The sequence below is a fragment of the Melanotaenia boesemani genome, chromosome 17 (assembly GCF_017639745.1).
Source record: "Melanotaenia boesemani isolate fMelBoe1 chromosome 17, fMelBoe1.pri, whole genome shotgun sequence".
Lineage (NCBI taxonomy): Eukaryota > Metazoa > Chordata > Actinopteri > Atheriniformes > Melanotaeniidae > Melanotaenia > Melanotaenia boesemani.
In genome coordinates, this window is record NC_055698.1 from 30,783,503 (window position 1) to 30,789,945 (window position 6,443).

The following is a 6,443-nucleotide window of genomic DNA, read 5'->3' on the forward strand; positions in this document are numbered from 1 at the left end:
GTTATAATCTTGTAGACTCTTAACCACAGACATTGTAGTATGGTTGCATTCTGGGAAAACAGTGTTCAGGATCCTCCCAGATTAATCCGTTTTCTAGTGGTGCAATGAGGATGTACCACTACTTAATACCAGTACACATCTCCCCTCTATATCTGGAGTTTCATCAAATATAACAGCAACATTTTTTTTGTTGGTGGAGGTTATGTGTTCAGCGTCTGTCTGTCAGATAGACAAAAGGGCATTCGTTAAGTCCTTCTGCCACTAGCTTCACCTCATATCTTTTTCTATCCATGAGAGTGAGAGGATCAATACAACTGATGGAGAAAACTTCAACACAGATGCTGGGGTTTATTTTCACCGGCAAGCTGTTCATGGTCACGTGACCACCTGGTTGTGATGTAGGTTTGTGCCCTCCCATGAGGAGACAGAGGCTCTAAAGAAAAAATCCCTAACTCAAAAGTTAATTCCCAAAATCATTGGTAAATATTTTATTTTCTTACCTAGATGTCCCTTTAGTCCTTTGTCTTCCTGATATCCTGCTCTTAGGTCTCTTGTAGTTGGTGAAAACCAGGAACGGCTCCACTGATTACCTTTCCCCTCAGGACTCTGAAAGTGGAATGTCTGCTGCTACAAGCTGCATCCCAATCTTTACAAATCTTAAAAAAGAAAGAAAACAGAAGAAAAAAAGAATAAAGGTATCAAGATAACACGCTGATGAAATAAGAACTGGCCGAATATGTGTTAATACTTGCAATAGGAACATTGTGCTATCAGTCCTGGAGGAACTAAATTATGAAGTATCCAGACTTGAAAAAACAGCTCATTGATAATTTTTGAAAAAATTACTTCTAAAGCTAAAACTGTGCGTTTTGACTCATAATTGAAATGTATCAAACTGTCCAGAATCCTGAAGACCAACTACACATCTGTGCTCATACAGAAAATAAAACATAATCATAAGTTACCTTACCTCTCGCTGAACTAGCTAAATAATTCAGGTTAAACTTTAAACCAAACCCACCTTGTGTTGTCATGATTTATAGGGGAGGTTTTAAATGTTTAAACCAGACGCACCTTCTTGTGATCTGTAGGGGAGGATCCACAATCCACTTGGGGAGCTGGTCGGTGGTTTGATGCTCAACACTGAGTGTCGGTCAGGACACAAACTGTTTTCTGTCTTCTTTTTTGCTCATGAAGAGTCATTAATGATCATACTTCTGGACATGGGTTGGTATAGACGGGTGGGTGTCTGTCTGCTTCTACAGAGCAGCAATAATAGAAAAACAACCATGTTTATTAACTGGCTGGAGTGACATATTTTCTATTTACAATAATATCTACAAACTCCAGTAGAGTTGAGTAGAAATACAAATGAACAATATGACTTAAAATCATATTTATAGCAAATCCCTGATTAATAAGAATTAAATAAAAAATAATTATTAAAGATAATAATAAAATTATATAAATATGTTAAAAAAAACTAACTGGCTGAAATAATTGACAATATAGTTCTACTAAATATTAAAAACAACCAGAAAATACCTAAGTTTATATTATTATCTGCAACATGAAATGAGCAGCAACAAAAATAAACAACTGAAGAGTTTAAAATTTGCTGAATTTAACGCAAATTTGACATCCTGATCAATAAGAATTAAACTGGTGAGTTTAATTAAAATACCTACAGTGACACCTGCTGGACTAAATCTGTCATGACAGTTTCTGATGCTAAGCTCCGTTCACTCTAGTTTCTCATCTGATTACTCCAGATGAGAAACCAGTGATTAACCCGCATAAACAGACCAAACTACTACAATGAGAGACACATAAAAACCAGCAAATAATTAACAAGGAAAAAACAAAGAAAATAAGTGGTAGCTAAATCACAAAAATAAGAAGCTAGCATGAGGAGTTATGCTAGTTAGCATGGTGGCTAACATCAGACATGTTAGTGGTACAGCTGATATTCTACATAAATGTACATAACACAAATTAATACAGGATTAAAATGATCTACTAGCATTAACATAAAAGTCACGACAGTAGAACTATTCTGAAGAATCCACCTCACCAACTGCTGAACTTTAGCTGTGATGAATGATTAATTTTCCCTCCAATAGGGGGCGCACTAGTGCCATGACAGCGATGTGGAGGCAGGAAACCGAAAGAGAATAACAAGTTTACATTGTAGTAGATTGTTTTCAAAGGTTATCTTCAGATCAGCTTTTATCTAGTTTTATCATTTTCTCATTGTTTTACCAATTTATTTAGTAATTACTTATTTACCACATTGATGTTATTTGCATTATTGACTTATTTTTCTATTTAGCCCATGTCTTCTAAACCATTTTCATTCCATTCTTCTAGTGTCCCATATTAATTTATCTTCATTTTGTTTTATTGTGTTTTGTTTTGATTCTTTTTAATTCTAAACATCTTCAATTTAAATTTCCAGTGTTTTAGTTTGGCCAATACAGTAGGTGAGGGTTAGAACAGCGCTTGCAGAGAACATAATTTTATGTATGTGCGTGTGTGTGTTTTATGTCATGTATGTCTCATGGGGTATGAAGGACTTGATGGGTAAAGAGGGGTTTTTCTTAATTATTTTTATAATGTAAAGCACTTGGTGTCAACTACTTTGTATAAAAAGTGCTTTATAAATAAAGCTTGATTTATTTATTTCAATCAGTCAATCAAGCAGGTTAACCTGTAAAACATATGGAACAATTTTCTTTCAGCAGCTGTTTGTTCTCTGTTCATCTGTGTGTTTTAGTTTATGAGTAAATGAGTTAAACTGACCAGAACCCTGAAGACCAAATACGCAGGTTTTAAAAGGTAAAAATGGTTCGAGCTGATCCAGACAATCTAGAGTGTCTGCGTGGTGATCCGCCCACAGAACGTTAATGTGGTGGTAAATCAGCAGGAAGCTGAAGAAGAAGCTGCAGTCAGATCTGAGAGGTCATCATCACACAAGCAACAACCAGACTGAACATAACACACAAACTGAAATGAAAGATTTTCTGTCACTTTTCAAGTGGCCATATTTAACAGGATCTTGACAGGAAAGGGAACAGAGAAAAAGGGGACGACATGCTGCAGAGAGCCCAGGTCGGCAGTCAAACTTGGGCCTGCTGCTAAAACCAGATGAGCTAAACATCAGCTTTAAACCAGATTTACTGTTTTATCTCAGCATTATATAACAATATGTGATGCTGCAAAAGCGTAAAACTAGTATTAAATCTTGATTGAGAATTTGTAAGGATCAAGGAAACAAATAGTTTACGTTCAGTATAAAAAGGAGACAAAACTTTTGGGGAATAAAGAAAAAGTAATTAAGAGGAAGACTATTTATTAACCTTTGTAACCCCTGGGTTATTTTTGTTATATAAGGGCATAATGTTTTTGTTTAAAAAGAAGTTCATGATATGTCCTGTTGAAGTATTGTGTAATTGTGAGTTATCTGTTTACCTATTGCTTTGAATGTTACATTAACGGGCAATGATGATGCATGGGAAGGGAGAGACAGCCTAACTTGAACTCTGTCTAACTTTGTACCAGTTATTTGCTTATTTCTGGTCCCTTGTGAGGGGATTACTAGTGTCTGATGCACTGATTGGTGAAGGGGAGGGAGAAACTGCTCTGGGCAGAGAAGCTTTTGGATGAGAGCGAGGAGGGGCATGGTGGTTTTTTCCGTTGTTTGCCAGGCACACAAATTTTCTCAAGCCGAGCAGAAAAAATAATGAAAAAGAGACTGACATTTCAGAGCGGGCATATTCCTGTCAGTTAACCTCAGGCCTGCAACAAGACTATTATAAGTGCCGGCGTTTCTTTTCAATTTATTTATGTTTATGTTAAAAGTGGGCCCACAACATTTCTATGTGATTTGCCATTCCCTGTTAGAGAATGTTGTTCTCGCATTTGTTTATTAAAACTGCAACAAGTATTAATCGTCATTGCCGTTTCCTTTATCTGTCATCCAGTCATATTTTGTAAACCTTTGTCAGTCATTGGTCACTAGAGTAAATAAAGAACTCAGGGCACTGTTTATAAGCCTGGGGAAAGCAAAACAGTGTTACACCTTATTATCCGACAAAGAAGGAATCAAACTGGTGTCACGTTTTCTGTTGGTTTGCTGTGGTTTTCACAGTTTGCATCGTTAGAACAGACAGTAAATGTTTGACACTGATAAACACTATAACACTTAGTCCAATTCAGGGTTGCAGGGAAGCTGGAGCCTATTCCAGCAATTAGCAGGCAGGAGGCAGGTACACCTGGACAGGTCACCAGTCCACCAGTCCAGAGCCAACTCAGAGAGACAAACAACCACCCATGCTCACACCTAATGAGAATTTCGAGCGACCAATTAACCTATTATGCATGCTGATCAATGAAAAAATCCATCCATCCATCCATTTTCTGCCGCTTATCCGGAGTCGGGTTGCGGGGGCAGCTGTCTAAGCAGGGAAACCCAGACTTCCCTCTCCCCGGCCACATTCACCAGCTCATCCGGAAGGATCCTGAGGCATTCCCAGGCCAGCTGAGAGATGTTGTCCGTCCAGTGTGTCCTGGGTCCTCCCTGGGGCCTCTTTCCGGTGGGACGTGCCTGGAACACTTCACAAGAGAGGCGTCCAGGAGGCATCTTAACCAGATGCCCGAGCCACCTCATCTGGCTCCTCTTGATGTGGAGGAGCAGCGGCTCTACTCTGAGCCTATCCCGGATCACCGAGCTTCCCACCCTATCTCTAAGGGAGAACCCGGCCACCCTGCGGAGAAAACTCATTTTGGCCGCTTGTATTCGCGATCTTGTTCTATCGGTCACTACCCACAGCTCATGGCCATAGGTGAAGGTAGGAACGTAGATTGACCGGTAAATCGAGGGCTTTGCCTTTTGTCTCAGCTCCTTCTTCACCACGACAGACTGATGCAGAGTCTGCATCACTGCAGACACCGCACCGATCCGCTTGTCGATCTCCCACTCCATCCTTCCCTCACTCGTGAACAAGACCCCGAGATACGTGAACTCCTCCACTTGGGGCAAGACCCTATTGCAGACCCGGAGAGAGCACTCCACCTTTTCTGGCAGAGGACCATGGTCTCGGACTTGGAGGTGCTGATTCTCATCCCAGCTGCTTTATACTCGGCTGCGATTCACTCCAGTGAGAGCTGAAAATCACGTCCCGATGAAGCCAACAGAACCACATCATCCGCAAAGAGCAGAGACCCAATCCTGAGGCCACCGAACTGGATCCCCTCAACACCTCGCTGCGCCTAGAAATTCTATCCATAAAAGTTATGAACAGAATCAGTGACAAAGGGCAGCCTTGGCGGAGTCCAACCCACACTGGAAATGATTCTGATTTACTGCTGGCAATGCGGACCAAGCTCTGACACCGAGCGTACAGGGACTGGACAGCTCGTATAAGTGGGTCTGGCACTCCATACTCCCGTAGTACCCCCCATAAGAGTCCCCGGGGGACAAGGTCAAATGCCTTGTCCAAGTCCACAAAGCACATGTAGATTGGTTGAGCAAACTCCCATGCCCCCTCAAAGACCCTGAAGAGGGTGTAGAGCTGGTCCATTGTTCCACGACTGGGACGAAAACCACACTGCTCCTCCTCAATCTGAGGTTCGACTATCCAACGAACCCTCCTCCCCAGCACCCCTGAATAGACCTTACCAGGGAGGCATAGGAGTGTGATCCCCCTGTAGTTGGAGCACACCCTCCGGTCGCCTTAAGGAACTCGGGCAGACTTCATCCACCCCCGGGGCCTTGCAACCGAGGAGCTTTTTAACCACCTCAGCAACCTCAGCCCCAGAGATGGGAGAGCCAGCACCAGGTACCCCAGACTCCACTTCCTCATCAGAAGACATGTTGGTGGGTTTCAGAAGGTCTTCAAAGTATTCCTTCCACTGCCTCACAACGTCCAGAGTCGAGGTCAGCAGCCCACCATCCCCACTGTACACAGGGTTGACGGAGCACTGCTTTCCCCTCCTGAGCTGCCGGATGGTGGACCAGAATCTCCTCAAAGCCATCTGGAAGTCATTCTCCATGGCCTCTCGAAACACCTCCCATGCCCGAGTTTTTGCCTTAGCAACTGCCGAAGCCGCGCTCCACTTAGCCCACCACTACCCATCAGCTGCCTCTGGAGTCCCACAGGTCAAAAAGGCCCAATAGGACTCCTTCTTCAGCTTGACGGCATCCCTTACTGCCGGTGTCCACCAACGAGTTCGGGGGTTACTGCCATGAAAGGCACCGACAACCTTACGGCCACAGCTGCGGCTGGCCGCCTCGACAATAGAGGCACGGAACACAGCCGATTCGGTCTCAATGTCCCCGGGACATGGTTAAAGCTCTGCCTGAGATGGGAGTTGAAACTCTTTCTGACAGGGGACTCTGCCAGATGTTCCCAGCAGACCCTCACAACACGCCTGGGTCTGTC

The 6,443-nt window shown here is 42.8% G+C and overlaps 1 long non-coding RNA gene across 1 annotated transcript; it reads right to left on the reverse strand.

Annotated features, from left to right (window-relative positions):
• Window positions 1-362: 362 nt before the first annotated feature.
• Window positions 363-2,111, reverse strand: LOC121656602. The gene is made up of 3 exons (XR_006013424.1): window positions 2,075-2,111; window positions 1,075-1,259; window positions 363-656 (listed from the first exon to the last, which is right to left on the reverse strand). It is a non-coding gene; the product is annotated as an uncharacterized LOC121656602 (long non-coding RNA).
• Window positions 2,112-6,443: the final 4,332 nt, after the last annotated feature.